Source organism: Apodemus sylvaticus, chromosome 15 (assembly GCF_947179515.1).
Source record: "Apodemus sylvaticus chromosome 15, mApoSyl1.1, whole genome shotgun sequence".
Lineage (NCBI taxonomy): Eukaryota > Metazoa > Chordata > Mammalia > Rodentia > Muridae > Apodemus > Apodemus sylvaticus.
Genome location: NC_067486.1, coordinates 26,896,231 through 26,917,488, shown reverse-complemented (window position 1 = coordinate 26,917,488; position 21,258 = coordinate 26,896,231). Strand labels below are relative to the sequence as shown.

General features: G+C 36.2%; 1 pseudogene; it reads right to left on the bottom strand.

Moving 5' to 3' along the window:
- Positions 1–1,387: 1,387 nt before the first annotated feature.
- LOC127666400 (uncharacterized) lies at positions 1,388–1,501 on the bottom strand (annotated as a pseudogene).
- Positions 1,502–21,258: the final 19,757 nt, after the last annotated feature.

The window sequence follows — 21,258 nt, the reverse complement described above, 5'->3', positions numbered from 1 at the left end:
TGCCTGTGCCTGTGCCAATACCATGCAGTTTTTAACACAATTGCTCTGTAGTATTGCAATGGGCTTCATCCCAGGTATGCAGGGATGGTTCAATATATGGAAATCCATCAATGCAATCCACTACATAAATAAACTCTAAGAAAAAAACCATATGATCATTTCATTAGATGCTGAAAAGGCATTTGACCAAATTCAGCATCCTTTCATGCTAAAAGTCTTGGAAAGAACAGGAATTCAAGGCCCATACCTAAACATAGTAAAAGCAATATACAGCAAACTGGTAGCCAACATCAAACTAAATGGAGAGAAACTTGAAGCAATCCCACTAAAATCAGGGACTAGACAAGGCTGCCCTCTCTCTCCATATCTTTTCCATATAGTACTTGAAGTTCTAGCTAGAGCAATTAGACAACATAAGGAGGTCAAAGGTATACAAATTGGAAAGGAAGAAGTAAAATTATCACTATTTGCAGATGACATGATAGTATACTTAAGTGACCCAAAAAACTCCACCAGAGATCTCCTACAGCTGATAAACAACTTCAGCAAAGTGGCAGGTTATAAAATCAACTCAAGCAAATCAGTTGCCTTGCTATACTCAAAGGATAAGCAGGCTGAGAAAGAAGTTAGGGAAATGACACCATTCACAATAGCCACAAACAATATAAAGTATCTTGGTGTGACTCTAACCAAACAAGTGAAAGACCTATATGACAAGAACTTCAGGTCTCTGAAGAAGGAAATTGAAGAAGACCTCAGAAAATGGAAAAAATCTGCCATGCTCGTGGATTGGCAGGATTAATATAGTTAAAATGGCCATCTTGCCAAAATCGATATACAGATTCAATGCAATCCCCATCAAAATCCCAACTGACTTCTTCACAGAGTTAGAATAAGCAATTCTCAAATTCATCTGGAATAACAAAAAACCCAGGATAGCTAAAACTATTCCCAACAGTAAAACAACTTCTGGGGGTATTAGTATCCCTGACCTCAAGCAATGAATTTTAATCCAGCAACATGGCTGTTCTGGCAACAGATCACATCCAAAGGAAGCAGACATGTTCTGGATTGTGGTATGATTTGGCTGTAATAAGGACAAGCCCTTAGTATACATTTAATCCCTAGCAATGAAGGTAAGATTAGCTTGTACAAGAAGGCAAAAATATCTGAAAGTAATAGCTAATTGAGGGGCAGACAGTGTCAAATCAGAGCAAGAGTTGACAGACTGAGTTAGAGACAGAATACATCCAGCTCACAGAAGAGCAACAGAGGAATTCATCTAGTCTCAGGTTTGCTCTTAGTCCTGGGAGCCTGACCTGACCTGCCTGGTACAGATCCCTGGTACCAGATGGGTGGCTGTCTCAGGCTCCTTGTATTAATAGGGAATATTAGGCTAGTAATCATCCAGATATTCATAGATAAGAAGACTGAATGTAGACATAATCTCTCTCCTCTCTGTCACCTACTGATACGCATGTGCAAATCCTCTAGGAGCAGGAATATTATGAATCCTAATTACAAACTCTTTTTTTACTTTTTAAAACTCTTTTATTTATTTATATTTATTTATTATTTCCTTTTCTACCACAGTTTCCCCACTCTTCTCTCAACCCAGTTCCTCCTCCCCAACACCTCCCTAACCCCATCCACTCCTCTTCCAATTCTCTTCAGAAAAGAACAGGCCGCCCAAAAGGGTATCAACAAAACATGGAATTTCATGTTGCAGGAAGACTCTATACCCACCCCCACCCCCCTGTATTAAGGGTGGTTTAGGCAAACCAGTATGAAAAAAAAATGGTTCCAAAGGCAGACACATGAGTTAGAGATAGCCCCTGCTTCCACGGCTAAAACCTAGCAGTCATACAACTGTAACATATATTCAAAGGGGCTAAGTCAGTCCTATCCAGACTAGGTTTATTCTCTGTGAGTCCTTATGAGGTTAGTTGATTTTGTAGGCTTTTTGAGGTGTCCTGACCCCTCCGGCTCTTACAATTTCTTTTCCAAAAGATCCCCCCCAAGTTGTTTTAGTCTGTGGATCTCCGCAACCATTTCAGTTACTTTCTGCGTGAAATCTATGTGATGAAAATTATGCTAGACACCAAATTAGGACTATGAGTATACTAAAATATCATTAGCTATCATATCATTGTCTTTTTTCTCTTTTTTCTTTCTTTTTTTTTTTTTTTTGCCAGGCCTCTAGTCCTCTTAATTCTATCCCAAGTTGTGCGCTATCTAGTCTCTAAGTCCTGGTCCTCCAGACAGTGTCAGCAATAGGCTTCCTCCCCTGGCATGGGTCTCAAGCTGGACCAGTCATTAATTGAAACTCCCATGATTTCTCTGTCACATTTACCCTAACACATCTTGGAAGCAGGACAAATTGTAGGTCATAGATTTAATTGCTGGGTTGATATCCCAATCACTCCACTGGAAAGCTTGCCTGGTTACAAGAGACAGCATATTCTGGCTCTATATCCTCTACTAGGAGCTCTAGGTAGGGTCACCCATGTGGAATATTGGGAGATTTCATTGCAGTAGGTTTCTAGCTTGTTCCCAAGATGGATCAGGTACAGGAAGGAAAGTATTTCAGTTTTTTAAAAAAAATTCTTAAAATTTACCTTCTGTCCTTACATTACTTTAAAGATTTTTAGTTTATCTCTCTCCTTCACATTTTACTATTATTTATTATTTACTATTTGCCTTTAGCAAGCCGTAAGCTAAAATGATAATAGGTCTTTCCAAGTTACTTAAAAGTATCTTTAGCTAAATAAATGCATTAATTGCGATGAGTTTACTGTTCACATAAAACAAGAGAAATGGCCAAACATCCTATCCCTTTGATATAGATATTACAGTATCTCCAAAGTACATGGTCTTCATTTTTTTCATTCTTACTAGAAAAATTAAATGTTATACATTCTATCAATAAAAATAGTTTATAACAAAATATGTTTCATCCTCATAGTATTCTGAAGCAGAAGATTGAAATCTCATGACCATAATTCCATAGTGGTTTCTACTGTTTCCCAGCTACACGGTCGAACTTTAGACTGCGGGTCGTAGCCAAGTCACTGACATTTCAAATCATCTATTAAATGATCACTATACTTTTACTTTTTAAATTTTTTTATTTGTGTAAATTTCCCACTTCTAAGTCATTGAATTATCAGTGTATGAACTAATGTTGGCATAATTACATTTACACAGGCCCTTGTCCATATATATGAGATCACATTCGTAGATTCTGGGTAAGCACAAACTTAGACATTTGCAGGAAGAAAAAGAACAAAAGATCAGTCATTGGCTGTTACTAATCGGCTGGATTCACCTTCCCTTCTAAGTGTGAGAACATATCCACAGCCCCTCGAGAGGGCAAAGCAGGTAACAGCCTCCACCAAACCCTGATAATGCCAGTACCTGCACACAGATGCATTTCTCAGACTCCAGATCTATGAGAAAAACACGTTTACATTATTTATGGGTTACCCAATGATAATTGTACTCTTACACTGTCTCTTTTTATGTAAATCATTATATATAAATGACCTGTTTTATTTTGAGGCAATTTGACCATTTAAATATAATCTTTCCTTTCAGATTTCAAATTTTGGAGCTCTAAAGCAAGCCTTTATTGTTAGCAATTTTAATATTTTGAAAATGAACTACTAGATAATGGAAAAATAAACTATAGATGTGTATCATAAAAAAATAAAGAGCACAAAATTTATTCACTCTCTTCAAAAATAATCAGTGAATCTAGAAAAATTTAATTATCATAAAAACATTGCTGAAACATTTTTACATAGCACTTTGAATAATATATTGTGTCAGTTTTAATTGTTGTGGACTTCATACCAGATTTTCTAGATTTGTAATTGTTATTGTTGTTGTATTTCTAGACAAGGCAAAAGTATAATGATAGAAATTAAAGGGAAATCATATTTCTTGAAAGTAACATTTTCCACCGGATGGTGGTAGCGCACACCTTTAATCCCAGCATTTGGGAGGCAGAGGCAGGTGGATTTCTGAGTTTGAGGCTAGCCTGGTCTACAGAGTGAGTTCCAGGACAGCCAGGGCTACACAGAGAAACCCTGTCTCAAAAAAAACAGCAACAATAATAGCAAAAATAAAACAAACAAAAACAAAAAACAAAAAAAACCAAAGTAACATTTTCCATCTTACATTCAAGTTATAATAAATTTACATTCAATTTACAATAAACCTTGTTTTCCTTTTTTCATTATCATAGTGGATAACAATCATCATTTAATTATTCTTACTATAATTTTTGGCTAAAGTATAACTATAAAATATATATAATCAGCATGGATTGAATTATCAAACTGTTTAACATATTGATAAGATTGTATTTGTGGAATGGAAACTATAACGATTCACATTTAATCCACTTATCAGAATATTGTTTTTCCCCAGGGTAGTTTTTCTGACTTCTACAAATCTTGTAATTTTAGGAAAAGAAATAATTTCTCTTATATTTGAGAAGTCATATATTAAAAGATTAACAAAGGTTGCGTTACTTTAATAAGAGAATAATTGAAGGCAACTTTTCAAAGTTAATTCATATTTTCTATTCTGTGATCTAATTAGATTATATCTTTGGATTAATATCTTATTGCAATATATCACTGTGATAGCCTATTAGTTTCATTACAGTTGTAAAAATATAACAAATATGCTAATTGACATCTGCTATGTCTGCTCTCAAACAATGAATCTGAGAGACCAGGAAGATATCAAAGCCATCACATAGACCCACGTACTCATTAATCTCCTCACTGTACACTTTTACATATATCATGACCTTTAAAATGGAATGAGGTGAATTGAATTTTTGTCATCTTTATGGGCCTTCCCTCTCCTTAACACACATTTGCACACAAACACAGATGCTGGCTCATTGCTGCCCGTATTGGTAGACTCCACATATGGCATGTTGATTAGTCTGTTACTTTGGAAAATTGCCACAAATATCATGCATCCATGTTTACAATTTTATAAATATATTCTGTAAATCTTTAAAAAATAATAATGGACCCAGGATAAATAGTGATAAATTGTACAATGCTAGATTAAAGTACATAAAATAAAATTTAAATAAAGCAGCATGTTTGTTGTCAATCTTTAGCTGAATAAATATCACATAAAAAGTAGAAATTGGAGTATTTAAATAAAAGATTTCGGATTAACATTAAGAGAAAAAGTGAACACTTAGATTGTGGTGAATTATACAAATCGGATAATTTAAGGGCATTTATTAATTTCTATCATTTGGTTTTTCAAGCTTCACATCCAGTAGATAAGAACTACATAGATTTAAATAGTTTTAATCCTCTCCTTTCTTTTTTATTTTTGTAAATAATGATTGCAGTGGCATCAAATATTATTTTTTATTTTTTACTTTTTTTTATTTTCTATATTCTTTGTTTACATTCTAAAAGCTTTCGCCTTTCCCAGTACCCCCCCATATGTCCCATAAGTCCTCTTCTCTCCATCCATGCTCCTGTCTTTCCCCCTCCCTTTTCTCTGTCCTGGTACTCCCCTACAATGCTGGATCAAGCCTTTCCAGGATTAGGGCACTCTTCTTCCTTCTTCATGGGAATCATTTGATATGCTAATTGTATCTTCAGTATTCAGAGCTTCAGGGCTAATTAATATCCACTTATCAATGATTGCATTCCATGTGTATTCTTTTGTGATTGCATTACCTCGCTTAGGATGATATTTTCCAGTTCCATCCATTTGCCTAAAAAAATTCATGAATTCATTGTTTTTAATTGCTGAATAGTACTCCATTGTGTATATATATCACATTTTCTGTATCCATTCTTCCATTGAGGGATATCTGGGTTCTTTCCAGCTTCTGGCTATTATAAATAAGGCTGTTACAAACATAGTAGAGCATGTGTCCTTATTGCATGCTGGGGGAATCCTCTGGGTATATGCCCAGGAGAGGTATAGCAGGGTCCTCTGGAAGTGTCATGCCCAGTTTTCTTAGGAACTGCCATACTGATTTCCAGTGGTTGTACCATCTTACAATCCCACCAGCAGTGAAGGAGTATTCCTCTTTCTCCACATCCTTGGCATCACCTGCTGTCTCTTGAGTTTTTAACCTTAGCCATTCTGACTGGTGTGAGGTGAAATCTTAGGGTTGGTTTTATCTGCATTTCCCTAATGGCTAATGATGTTGAGCATTTCTTAAGGTGCTTCATGGCCATCCGAATTTCTTCAGGCGAAAATTCTTTGTTTAGGTCTGTACTCCATTTTTAATAAGGTAATTTGGTTCCCTGGGGTCTAACTTCTTGAGTTCATTGTATATATTGGATATTAGCCCTCTATCATATGTAGGGTTGGTGAAGATGTTTTCCCAATTTGTTGGTTGCCGTTTTGTCCTTCTGACAGTGTCCTTTGCCTTACAGAAACTTTGTAATTTTATGAGATCCCATTTGTCAATTCTTGATCTTAGAGCATAAGCTATTGGTGTTCTGTTCAGGAACTTTGCCCCTGTGCCTATGTCCTCAAGGGTTTTCCCCAGCTTCTTTTCTATTAGTTTCAGTGTGTCTGGTTTTATGTGGAGGTCCTTGATCCACTTGGAGCTGAGTTTAGTACAAGGAGATAAGAATGGATCAATTCACATTCTTCTGCATGCTGACCTCCAGTTGAACCAGCACCATTTGTTGAAAAGGCTATCTTTTTTCCACTGGATGTTTTCAGCTCCCTTGTCGAAGATAAAGTGACTATAGGTGTGTGGATTCATTTCTGGGTCTTCAATCCTATTCCATTGGTCCACCTGCATGTTCCTGTGCCAATACCATGCAATTTTTAACACTATTGCTCTGTAGTATTGCTTGAAGTCAGGGATACTGATTCCCCCAGAATTTCTTTTGTTGTTGAGAATAGTATCCTGGTTTTTTTGTTATTCCAGAAAAATTTGAGAATTGCTTTTTCCAACTCTGTGAAGAACTGAGTTGGGAGTTTGATAGGGATTGCATTGAATATGTAGATTGCTTTTGGCAAGATGGACATTTAACTGTATTAATCCTGCTGATCTACGAGCATGGCAGATTTTTCCATTTTCTGAGGTCTTCTTCGATTTCCTTCTTCAGAGACCTGAAGTTCTTGTCGTAAAGATCTTTCACTTGTTTGGTTAGAGTCACACCAAGATACTTTATATTGTTTGTGGCTATTGTGAAGGGTGTCATTTCCCTAACTTCATTCTCAGCCTGCTTATCCTTTGAGTATAGGAAGGCAACTGATTTGCTTGAGTTGATTTTATAACCTGCCACTTTGCTGAAGTTGTTTATCAGTTGTAGGTGTTCTCTGGTGGAGTTTTTTTGGGTAATCCTCTCCTTTCAAATACATAAAAATTGTTCATAAATATAGTCAACATGATTGTGTATAAATAGACAATGCATATAAAAATATGTTTATGATCCATCCGGCTCACTAGTCATCTGCATCCCAAATACCACAGGCCAAAAGTATTTGTTTTATTATGAATTGTTGCTTTTCTTTTTTTTTTTCCTCATTACCCATATGCCTGAAACAAATACTACTGTATATAGTTCTGGAGTCAAATAGAAATTTAAGGAAATATGCTCTTCAGTCATTCTTCAGAGTGGTGAGCACAGAGAGCCAGAGTGGTGAGTACACAGTCCTGAGGACATTGTCTACCCTTACCTTCACTCTGTCGGTAAGCCACTGATGCCACATAATCTATCATAAAAATGTCAATCGTTACAGCACTGATCACTTTCCCCAATGACAGATTCTATATGACTTTTGTATTGTTTTAAACCAAATATTTATTTGCTCTTAGGTGATTAAATGACCCAGACTGTATGTTCCTTCAAAGGTGAACAGGAAATAAAATATGAGTTAATAATCAACATCAGGAGAGCCTTCATACTCAAAGGAAATGAATGGTAAAGAAATTGTTCGTGATAAATATCTTTCATTACTGAAGTGGAAATTTCTTGTTTCTTTGGAGACTCAGTTGTGTCAGAGCAGCGTTATTTCTTCTGGATCATCCCACTGTTACTGGTTCATGAATGGTGTTTGTGAGTGGATTCAGTTACCATTCTGATTCCTGAGAACTGAACTGTGATATCCTGATAACACAGATTGCATTTGCTCCAAAAATCTATTTTAAAACAGGTCCATGTCTTCCTTTGCCTTATTAACCTTTCCTTTCCACTACTTCCGGTGGGTGGTGGGCTAAAAGGAAGGGTATGCATTCAATATCCCTTATTAAAAGAAGGTTTAAAAAATCTAAGCCTACACCTTCTCTAACTTAAAATCATAATTACAAGGCAGCAATAAGATGTTTATCTCTCACTTAAGTATTACTTTAGAAAGAAAACATATTTCAAATTTCCGGCCACACTGATGAAGGTGGCAAACAGGGTGTCCTAGTCATCGTTTATGTTGGATGACTGAAATATAAACAATAAGTTATATACTTCTATAACATAGTGACTCCAGTTTCTCAATTTAAAAAGAAAGTGAGGTAACTGGGTATTTTATTTACTGATTATTGGATTTAAGCTAATATTTACTTCTTTTAACCTTTGTGAAAAAATATTTTGCATGCAACATCTAAATTCTGATATTAGAAATATAAATTTATAAAATAAGAGTAGAACTATTTTGAAAGGAAAATATTGAATGTTCTTATGTATACTGTGAGAGTGTATGTGAATAGACAACTCAGAGCTTGCCATTACAGTAGGTCACATGGTTACTGCTGATATCTGAAACCCTTCATCTTCCACTTTCCTGGCCATATCTGTCTTCTTGAACACAATCTCAGTTGACTTATTTTCTATGTGAGATGACCTACAACTTCAGTCTAAATAAGAAGAGTTCATGATAAGCCGGACAGTGGAGGCACATGCCTTTAATCCCAGTACTTGGGAGACATAGGCAGGCAGATTTCTGAGTTTGTGGCCAGCCTGGTCTACAGAATGAGTTCATGGACAGCCAGGGCTACACAGAGAAATCCTGTCTTGAAAAACAAAAACCCAAGAACAAGAAGAAGAAGAAGAAGAAGAAGAAGAGGAGGAGGAGGAGGAGGAGGAGGAGGAGGAGGAGGAGGAGGAGGAGGAGGAGAAGAAGAAGAAGAAGAAGAAGAAGAAGAAGAAGAAGAAGAAGAAGAAGAAGAAGAAGAAGAAGAAGAAGAAGAAGAAAAAGAAGATGAAGTTGTTGTTTATGATGTTGCTAGCCATAAAAATTGGTAGTCTACACTTTTGTTAAGTTCTTTTATGTTTCCCTTACACAGCACCAAATGTATTTAATATTACAATGTGTATATTTTCTAGGAACCTTTGTTCTATAAGTTCACATAGTGATACCAAACATTTCTAAATAAATTATTGTACCTTTTACTTTGATAAAGCAACTATTTTGCTTTCTATCGAACACTCTGATAGCCTGTCCTTAGATATTTTGAGAACTGAAGCCAGGAATAAGCAAACTATTTCTAGGGCTAGATAGTAAATATTGTATGCTTTCTCTGCCATATGGTCTTTTTTGCAACTAATGAGTTCTACTGTGAGTGCCTGAAAACAGTCATAGACAACATGTAAACAAACAGACTTGACTGTGCTCCAGATTTTATAACATGCCTCAGGAATTGAGCTTCTACAGTCATCTTGTGAACCAATAATGTCAGTATGCATTACAAAATTTACATCCAGGCAGATATTAAGATAGTCTGCCAAGCTCATTGTCATGGCCATTAAATACAGAAGTCTTCCTTGAGTAGGTTCTAAGAGGTTCTAAGATGAGTCTGTTTTCTAGGTTAGTACCTAAAAACTTCTTCCTGCTTTGGAGTACAGAGAATCCTCCTGTGCTTCTGAATTGTGTTCATTCTTTGTACATTGTAGTTTGTGAATTCTAAGTCTTAATTTGTTCTTATAGATTCTCCTTTCTTTGGCTCCTAAGTGAGAGAAATGAGAAGCTAATTTTCAAGTGTAACAAGCAAAATTTGGCCTACAGGGCATAGAAGCTAATTTTCAAGCGTAACAGGCAAAATTTGGCCTACAGGGCATATATTGCAAACTATTTTTTTCTAAACTTTTGAAACCTAAATGCATGAAACCAGAAAGTGAATAAATATGGAAAAGTGATGGTAAATTTACGATGACAATGACATACTCAATTTTATGGTCTTTTAAAAACATATGCAGTATAGCTATGAGTAAAAAAAAATCACACTGTCCTGGTTTATAGTTCAAGGTACATAACCTATCAGGGGAGATAGCAACTCTTACAAGCTTATCATTTAAAATGAAAACAATAGGGTTCTAAAAGTTTGCCTTTCTGCTGGATTAGGTACATAGTACTACTGAGGGCTTCATTAGGCTCAGTCAGCAGCCCTATCACACTTGTAATGTGTTTATAGGGGTGGGAGGTGGTAGTGATTTAGGTAATCAGTAATTTCACAGATGATTTTACTCTCTGAATTATCTATACAACTAATCTAAAGGGAGCCATGATTGATTACTGGTTCCCCAAGTAATGGTAACATAGGACGTAGGGGTTGCACTTTTTAGCAGACAGGCAATTAACATTGGGAAGTGCAAGATATATCCTTGTTAAGAGTCTATATTCTACAATCTCTAAATCTGTCTTCTTGGCAGCATGATCATGTTTTTCTTCATCCCTTAAGTGGCCTTGAGGGAAAATATGAGAAGATGTTTTCTATTTTATGTTTACAAAAATTCCATCTTATTTTTGAATCAACAGCTTCAATCATTGGGATATGAAAACACAATTGGGATTTCATTGGGATTTCAGAATTACACAAAGATGCTGAGTGTAAACTTTGTTCATCACCCATTGTACTGTAAAATATCAAATTATCATTGAAAATTAACAGTTAAATTAATGGGGAAGGTGCATGCCTTTAAGCTCAATACTCAGTAGGCAGAAGCATGCAGATCTCTATGAGTTGAAGACCAACCAGGCTTACAGAGTAAATTTTAGGATAGCCACAGCTACCAAGAATAACTTTGTCTTGTAAAACAGAACCCAAATCAAATAAACAAACAAACATAAAAGAGCATAAATAACTTTAATAAAATATAACATAGCTGGTTTGCTCAGTTTAAAGAACCACAGTATATTTTCAATAAATCTAAAAATATATCTAAATCTTCAGATTATATATTTGATGTATTAAACAGCATTTTACAAACACCATTACATATTCACTCACATACACATGAATGCATGCCCACACACATGCCCCTGTGCCCCGACATGTAAAAATATTAAAAGAAGACTCAAGGGATTTGAAGAGCAAAGGGGAAGGCATATTGAAGAACTTAAAGGGAAGAAATTATGTACATACATGATTTTGAAAATAATTAATGAAATAAATTAAATCCCATTATTTTTGGTGGAAAAGCAAAGCAATAGTTTTTCCTTATTATTCATGTAGCTACTTGTGATAGTTTTATATAGCTATCAAAACTATGGTGGTATGAATGAGAAACACCCAAAGTTTTAGCCGTTTGAATTAGTGTCTTCCAATTGGTGGCACTATTTCTGAAAGTTTAAAAGGAATGCCCTTCCTCACAGATGTTCTCTGGAGATAGATTGCGAGGCATTTCTTGTTTCCTCTGCTCTGTGCTTGGGGTTCAATATGAGAACTCGGCTTCTGCTACACACCCGGTGCTTGTTTGCTGTTACGTCTCCCTGCCATGACAAATTCTTATTCTTCTGGGACCATAAATCAAATATCCCTTCCTTATGTAAGTTGTCATGGTCATGTTCTTCTTATCCCAGCAATGAAAAGATAACTAATACAATAACAAAATACCATAATGTGGAGATGCTTGAAATACATTTTCTCAAGTTGCAGACACTAACATGAAGGGATTCTAAACCTTGAATGTTTTCAGAATCAAAGCTACTTCTTTCGGGATTTTTATGTCTTCATTTTGTCATTTTCTTCTTGTGTCTTCCACTGATCATCTCTTACTTTTATGTGCAGCTGTAGTAATCTCTACCTCCTGTATCATCATACAGGAATAGAACCAAGCACAAGACAGCAATTTATGTTGATTATCTGTCTCTTTTATGGATCACAGTTAAAATTATCATTATAGTTTGATTCTTTGTAGTTTGAATTTCAATGTATGGATAGTGTGGTAAAATACCCTCCATAATATTTTATGGTAAATATTCTAAAACCTTCCAACTCTATCACTGCCAGTATAATCAATCACAGTGAATAATAGCTAGTAGTGGACTTAAACATTTTAGCCCTCCTATCCATAACATGGTTATGATGAAGAACTTAATATCTGGTTGTTTCAGTAGCATCACTGGGGATTATAGGGTACAATGTATGTGATAGTATATCTAAAATAACTTTAACTCTAAAGCATAAAATTGTTATTTGTACATTAGATGAAATGTTTTGAAATCTTAGTGTAATTGATATAAAAATCAAATTCCTAAAAAACAATCAATAAATGCATGGTACTATTTATCACTTCTAAATCTACTACAATAAGACATTATATTAATTTCATTCACTTGAATAATTCTAATCCTGTTTAATTTTTACTCATTATCCCCTCTTCTAACATTCTTAGAATCTAGTCTAACTATCTGAATTTCTGAAATTCTGTTTTGAACAGTAAACATTCCAATATTTTCTTACATGGACCTTTTCTCAAAATCAAAACCTGGAGTTAATACAGAGAAAATGTTATAATCTATCATTATACATATTTATGAACAGTGACTTGGCACTGGGTCTAGGGTATGAAAAGAATTGATTGTTTTTCTTGGCAGAAATGTTTCATGGTTTTCCAGTGTAGCAGAAATCAAAATGTGGCTTGGGAGGAAGAACTGCTTATGATGGAAATGACACCCAATGGGGCTTAGTGTTGTAGGGTAGGTACAAAATCTGAGTTCACTCATAAATTCGGACACATACTCCCTTTCCAATTGTCAACCAACTTTACTTTTCATATCACTATCCTGTCACATCAGAAACCCAGTGAGCTACTGAGTATCCTTATCTCTACAATATATTTTTTCTATTTTGTGATTTTATTAGTCATATAACTCAATATAAATGAAAAAACATTTTAACTAATATTAATATTACATAATATATAAAATATATACAATATAACATAACATAATATAATAATAAAAGAAATATTAAACGTTATTTAGTGTGTGCTAGACTTTCCTATATTAGTGCTCCCTGTAAACTCAATGGCAGGAGTCAGCTAACATATCTTAGATTCCCATTCCTTGAAACTTTGAAAACATGAGTAATTTGAACTTTATTTTTTCATCATGAGCTTTAATCAAAAAAGAATCACACCACAAATAATTCTGCTTCAGCAGTTTTTAGATAATACTATCCCTATTTACATTGGTAGTAAGACTCCAGTTCCGCGCTATAAAGGGCTACACACTGTCCTTTAACCAAAGTTTATAGAAATGCAGAAGCTTGAACTTCAGTAGTAATGATCATTCATAAATATAAACAATACAAAATACATTTCCAAAATTTGCTTTAATTTTATATGCATAATTTTAAAAGTATACTTCCATTTTTAAAAATTGGTGTATCTTAATAGTATTTTAATACATTTATCAGATCCGTATTTGAGTTATACTTTATATACCATTTCCATAATCTATAAAACCATTAATTTATCTGTCATATTCCATGTGATTATTATATTTCTCTACCTCTTACTTCAAATTCTATGTCAACAAACTTACTTTATCTGTATGCATATCTTCAAACATACTATTTCTAAAAATTAAATGATATTATTTGTAAACATTTAAATAATGCAGTCTAATCTATTTCCCCGTTTAGAGAGTTCCACATGTTCCCCTCTAGACCCTCCTTTTGATCTAACATAGGAAGAACAGTATCAACTAACTGGACCACTCAGAGCTCCTAGAGACTAAACCACCAACCAAGGAGTACACATGGAGTGATCCATTGCTCCAGATACATATGTGGCAGAGGATGGCCTTATCTGACATTAATGGGAGGGTGAAGGAGGGTGAAGGAGGATGAAGGAGCATACGTCAGAGAAGTAAAGTGTTGTATTCCATAGCTGCCTGCAGCTATTACAAACTGGTTTGCTGGAACATAAGCTGAGGGATAGATGGGGAAGGAGCGAAAAGAAAGAAGGGCCAGGACAATATTATACTGATCGAGGCCGAAACTTTAATGGCGGTCATACCTTTTAACAATTTGGGCAAACCCTCCCCCCCCCCAGACTCCGGGTTGACTTCCGGTGGAAATTGTCTAGCTTCTCCAGGAGGTCTTTGTCTTCAACTGCTCTGGCAGCTGGGTGGGTCACCTGCTTAATTCAGGAATTCATAGACCTGGAGGAACAATGAGTTTAACCTCACTCTGAGCTTCTCCACCCTAGGTGGAGCAGGATCAATCCTTGTTCAAAGTAGGCTGAGAGAAGTTCACCTTGACCAATGTCAAGTACACTCTTAGCACTCCACCCTAGGATAAAAATGCCTGCTGTAACCTACTTCCCTATTATGCCCTAATGTCAGATTCCTGCCCAAAGCCAGGGATTATCCTTGGCCAATGTCAAGTTCCTACCATGTGGTATGACTCCCAATATGGCTCTGTACAGTAAAGGGGAGGGGGAGAGGAGGGAAGGGAAGGGGGCTGAGGAGGGGTAACTGGGAAGGGGGATACCATTTGAAAGGCAAACGAATAAAATGATTAATAAAAAAATGAGGCTCACTATGAACGTTAGTGATCTAGGTTGGAGTTTTCCAGCTAGGGCCTTCTGTAGTGCTGGATTTGTAGATAACTATTGTTTAATTTTGACCTTATTCTGAAATATCTTATAAAAGAACTAAAGTATTGCTAGATATAGTAGATGGGACTGGCATCTATGATCTATTATAGAGTCTGCAGCTTAGTGGTCCAGGCCCTTCTGGCATTTAAAATCTCCATTGAGAAGCCACATGTAATACTGATAGCATTGCCTTTGTATGAGACTTGCCTTTTCCCCTCAAAGTTTTTAATATTCTTTTTTTAAACTTTTTATTGATATTTTTGTGAATTTCACATTATACATACCAATCCCACTCATCTTCTTGTCCCTTCATATCTGTCCTCTGCCCTGGCAATTTCTCCCTTAAAATAAAATAAAATAAAATATAAAATAAAATAATCTTGTTGTAGAAGCCATAGTGTTTCACTGCATCCATTAGTATACCCTTTTGTCCACACATCTTTTCTTGCAAATATTCATTCGAATGAATCATTAGTCTGTTTAGATGCCTCTGCTACACTATTTATACTGGTTCCTCATGGGGATTCCTCTTGGATATCCAGTTGTTGCCCTGTGTCACGGAGATCCTGCAGCTTTGGATATACGGGACCAGCACTTCCATATGGTCCAGCAGATCACAGAGAGGAAAAATGTTGGGATGAGCCAACACAAAGCTCTGGATCTGGGCCTGTGTGGTAGCTGAGTTATTCAATCTGACTGCTCCTGTACCAGGGCAAGCTCTTCAACACTGTTTTGTCTAGCTCACCCAATGAAGCAACCACCAATGGGCAAGGTCGGCTCTCCTGTTCTCAATACCTCAGAGCCTGATTAACCCTGCCACCTGGTCCAGCTCCACTGTGCTGCCCAGGGACTGATCTTTAAAGTGATGGGGCTGGTAAAAATCAGGGCCAGCACTCCAGCTCTCACGACCTGCAGTGGCAAGGGATGAAGGAGGAGGGTAAATATTCGTTCTTTGTACTGAATATTTAGTGTTTTGTTATGGACTTTTTTTCTTGCCCAATCTATTTGGTTTTCTGTATGCTTTTTGGACCTTTATAGATTTAATAGTCAGGGTTCTCTAGAGTCACAGAACTTGTGGGTAGTCTCTATAGTAAGGGAATTTGTTGATGATTTACAGTCTATAGTTTAACTTCCAACAATGACCAGCAGCAGCTGTAAATTGAAGTCCAAGGATCTAGCAGTTGCTCAGTCCCACAAGGCAAGCAGGCAAGGAAGAGAGTGAATCTTCCTTCTTCCAATGGCCTAATGTTGGTCTCCAGCAGAAGGTGTGGCCCAGATTAAAGGTGTGTGTCACTATGCCTGGCTTTGGGACTTGCTTTGTCCCAGATGACCTTGAACTCAGAGATGACCCTGTCTTAATCTTTTGAGATTCATAGCCACTATGCCTCAAGATCTCCAAGCCAAGATCCAGGTCAGAGTTCATTCCAGATTTAGTCAAGATGACAATCAGGAATAGCCATTACAATAGGCATCTCCTTCTTTAGGTGCAGGAAATGTTCTTCCTATGATTGTGTTGGAAATGCTTTATAGGTCCTTGAGCATAGATTGTTATACTTCATCTATTTCTATTATTCTTAGGTTTGGTCTTTTCACAGTGTTCCTTATGTATTGGGTGTTTTGTGACAGGAACATTTTTAGGAATAACATTTTCTTTGTTTGATGTACCCATTTCTTTTATTGTATCATCAATGCCCAGATTTATGTTTCATTCTCTTGTATTCTGTTAGTGAAGCTTACCTCTGTAGTTCCTGCCTGCTCAAAACCCTACATTTTTCATTTCTAGAAATTCCTGGTTGTGTTTTCTTCATGGCTTCTATTTTCACTGGAATCTAGTGGAGACATATTGCACTGGCTTTTCTTATAGTGTGTGTGTGTGTGTGGGGGGGGGTTTATGCTAGCATTTAGGTGTCTGTGTTTGCAATGATTAAAGATCTAGATGATAGTTTCTGAATTTGTTTGTATTGTGTTCATGTTTTGTTCCTTAGTTTCCATGTCTTCTCTGGATTTTGGTGGAGTGTAACTATTCTGTGTTGCTTGTTTTCCTGGCCTGATCATATAATATGATATCATATGATATGCCTGCTGGCATTCCTGTGGTCAGTTGGGAATGGAATCAACAAAAAAGAAAGCTACCAACAAAAAAAGCTATCAACAGGCTTTATACTACACAACTATGCACAAGACTTCTGGAGTTGGCTGTCAGGAGCAGTAGGAGATGTGTAGGCCTTTCCTCAGCCTACTTGTTGCATGAGAGGAGCAAGCCATGGGTTAGCAAGTTGTGCTTGCAAGGTTTGTGGTCTGAATCAAAGAAATGGGTAGAGGGTGGAAAGATAGAAGGAATGGAATCCAGAGAAGATGGGGATAGTTTGACAAGAAAGAAGACTGCTAATGTTATTCTGCTGGAGTGCTGGGGATGAGACTGGGGGATTGGATCTGGGAAAAATGGGAAAGAAGAGAAGAGCTGTGGTCAACCTACCTAGTTTTCTGACAGCTTTGGTTTGTGGGTTAGCAGGGGGTGAGATAGACTGTGGGATGCACAGGAAATGTGGATAATAGGGAAGGAAAACTGTAGCTGGTGTTCTATTGCACAGCTGGGAATAAGCCTGAGGATGGGGAGTTTAATTGATTCTAAGTTAAACTGATACTAAATTTTTATATGAAATCAATGTGATTATAGGTTCCTATAATTAAATTATCTATGCATTTCGGAAAGGTTGGATATTTTAAATTTATGCCATAATTCTATTAACTTATTTGCTTGCATAGGGCTATTTGTGGCTCTTTTTCCCTATTCAGTTTTACACTTCAGACCCTTGTGCTTGAAGATTATGTCATATACTTTGCGCAGTGGGTGAAAGCTCTCAGGTACTCCTACAGTCTACACCCAGTGAAACTGTTTGACTAAAGTCCAAGCAATTGTCATCAAAAATATTTTCAAAATGAAATGGGTTTCAGACAACCCATTCCCACAATGTTTTCCTACTTCTTTCTTCCATTTTCTTTCTTTGTTTCTTTCTTTGTTTCTTTGTTTCTTTGTTTGTTTGTTTGTTTGTTTGTTTCTTTCTTTCTTTCTTTCTTTCTTTCTTTCTTTCTCTCTGTCTTTCTATTTGGAGAGCCTGGTTTATTTAAATACAAGGATGCATTTATGAGAATTAAATAGTAATAAATAAAAATAAACAAAATTAATAAACATAGAACAAAATATCTTTCAAATATTTAATTGTTTTTATATGATGAGTCCTCTAGAAATAGCATCCTAAAATTAGTAAGAGTCATACTTGATGAGCACATTTTTCACCAGAATTCATTTGTTAATTTATTTTTATTTATCCTTATGTTTTAGAGTAATTTTGCTTTATTTTACAAAATAGCAAAAGTTTACTATGTTCAAGCTTGAGAACTTTTTTTTAGTTCTCTGGTTTATATTTTCTTTTCTTTCTTTCTTTTTTTTTACTTCTATTTTTTTTTTTATAGTTCAGTCTTTACCCCTTCCTGGTCCATGCTGCCAGAGTTTCACATCCCATTCCTCCGTCTGTCCTGTCTCCAAGAGGATGTCCCCACTGCCCATGCCCCACTAGGCCTCCCTACTCTCTGGGACCTCAAATCTCCAGGGGTTTAAGCACTTCTTTCACTGAGGCCAGACAAGGCAGTACTTCTGATATATATGTGTGTGTGTGTGTGTGTGTGTGTGTGTGTGTGTGTCAGAGTCAGTGTACCAGCTAGTATATGCTGCCTGGGTGGCAGCTCAATGTCTGAGAGATCTCAGGGATCCAGGTTAATTGAGACTGACTCTTGGGACTCAAAGGGAGGGACATCTGATTAAATCCCTAAGTGATTGAATGAGATTCTTCTTGAAGACAGGTTAGGGAAGCAGACACCACTAGTGTTATAGCAAAAGATAAAGAAGCAGCCATTTCATTTGTGGGAGGGGAAAGGTTCCTCACTAAACTGACCCAATCAAGTCTATAGAAGGAGTTGTTCAATAGCCACCAGCTATAACCTAACACCCATCTCTCTGCTGGAAGATTGGCCTATGTTATGCAGTAAGAAAATTGCTACTAGTTGAGCACATATGCCAAGGCCCAGGGGCTTATGGGAGTACACTGAGTGTTTGCTCACAATATCTAAGGAAATTGTCACTTGCTTGAAGTCAGCCTGCAAGCAACAGAAGGTGGTTGGTTGCAAAGTCCCACCGCCAAAAAAAAAAAGCCCAAGAGTGGAAAGAGGAAACTTGTAGAATCCATCTCCAGTCAAAAGACAGGGCATCAAGTGGAGGGATGGGGCTGCCATCCCACAGTGAAACGCACTGAACCAGAATTGTTTCCATCTAAAATAACGACAGGAACAAACATGGAGAAGAAACTGAGGGAACGGAGGTTCAATAACCAGCTCACGTTGGGATTCATCTCAAGGGTAGGCCCCAAAGCCTAACACTATTACTGATGCTATGGTCTGCTTATACACAGAGGCCTAACATGGCTGTCCTAGGCGGCCCAAAGAGCAGCTGACCGAGACAGACTCAGATACTTACATCCAACCAATGGACTGAAGTCATGGACCCTTGTGGTTGAATTAGGAAAAAAATGGAAGCTGAGGAGGAGAGGGATCCCAATGGAAGATCAACAGTCTCAACCAGTATCACTTTTAAAACCTAAATGGTATTTGCTGTCAGTTAAATGTTATGTTTCAAAAGTTATAGCTCTTAGACTTTGGGGAGTATGAACATCTAAGAAGGCTTAGCCTTCACAAGATTTCTCATTTATTCATTACAGGTGACAGAATTACTGTGTACATTATTAATTAGAACTTTATTTTGTATAAAATTTCTGTCCATTTTAACAGTATATGTTGGGTCATTGTTCTATACTGGTACAGCTCATATTCAGTTACATGTACTTGTGCACACACACACAGATATACACACACACACACACACACACACACACACACACACACATGAAAAGGCCACCATAAGCAAAGAAACATTATAGATGCTCAAATCTCATAGAAATATTACTTCTACATAAAAATTATTTCAATGTCCAAAATTGAATTCAGTTGGAAAGACTTCCTGTAACAAAATTGAAGCTTTATTTTAGACACCTTATTGACAAACCTAGGTCTTAGCAGAGCCAGATGAAAACAGCAAGAATTAAATTAAAGCACTGGAATGCTGTTGTTTAAAGCAGCATAAGCTATGCTAGGTTTATTTTTGGCAGTCCTCGCTGTGCATAATTATGTTGTGCCAAAGATAATAAGTTCATATTCAATAACTTCTTGGTAAAATTTTAAATAATAAAGAATTTACATATTAAAAAATGACTTGATAAGATTCACTGAAATATAAATCATCACTGTAGGCGACATAGAAAATTGAATTATGTTGAAAGTGGTCATAAATATGCATGCTGAAATGGTTCATGTATTTTAAAACTACATTACTCTAGAGAAAATCTAAATTAATATCCATTTCTGTAGTTATTAAAACTGAAGACTCCAATTTTTATAATATTGTAAACTTTTCATTAGTTGAAGATAGTAGATATTTGATTTTTTTTTCAAACATTTCCATTCTGGTAATGATGTAAGTCTACTAAGTAATGAAATATAAAGCCATATTATAGAGTTGTTGTAAACATCAAATAAGATAACATCATTTTAAGAAAAAAAATTGTAAATTTCTGATGTCATATTAGCAAATTCTTGGAGGTGGGGAATTATACTTAAGAACCCAGAGGATCTTCTTACATGTGGCAAATTCCTTGTGTGAGCAAAACTGGGCTGATTGGGGATTTCAAAACTAAGTATAGACTTAGACTAAGACTATATTAAGTATAGACTTAGACTCTCTATTCTTCTACTATATTTCAATTTCTCAGTGACTTCCCATGAAGAAAATCTAATTTTATTAATCTGTCAGCTGTTTTATGAAGAATCTCAGCTAACTACCAGTTCCTTTCAACTTGAACATCCTAGAATAAGATGAAGTCAGCATATTCCCTTAAGCAGTATTGAGTATCTGAAAGAACTCTAGGGGGTCTAGTAAGAAGTCTAACTTAAGGTTTTTTTAATGTAGGAAAGCTTACTTTTTCCTACATTCCTCAAACATGATCATATAAATTTGTTTCATAGAGCTTGTACATCTGCCTTCTACATGCTCTAAGCAGGAGAGCCCTCACATGCAGTAACTGGTCAAAGAAAGACAGGATATATATCAATTGTTTTTCAAAATTCATGGACTGTGAAAAAATCATAAAGTCTCCACAGGACTCTGTTTTCAGAGCAGGAACATTTTATCATTAACATGAGCACATAAATTCAGTTTTTAGTTGCCACGATTTTACAATAAAATCAGTAGGGTATAATATATATTCCATTGTCAGACATTTAAATCCTGGGTAAGTTATATATATTTAGTACA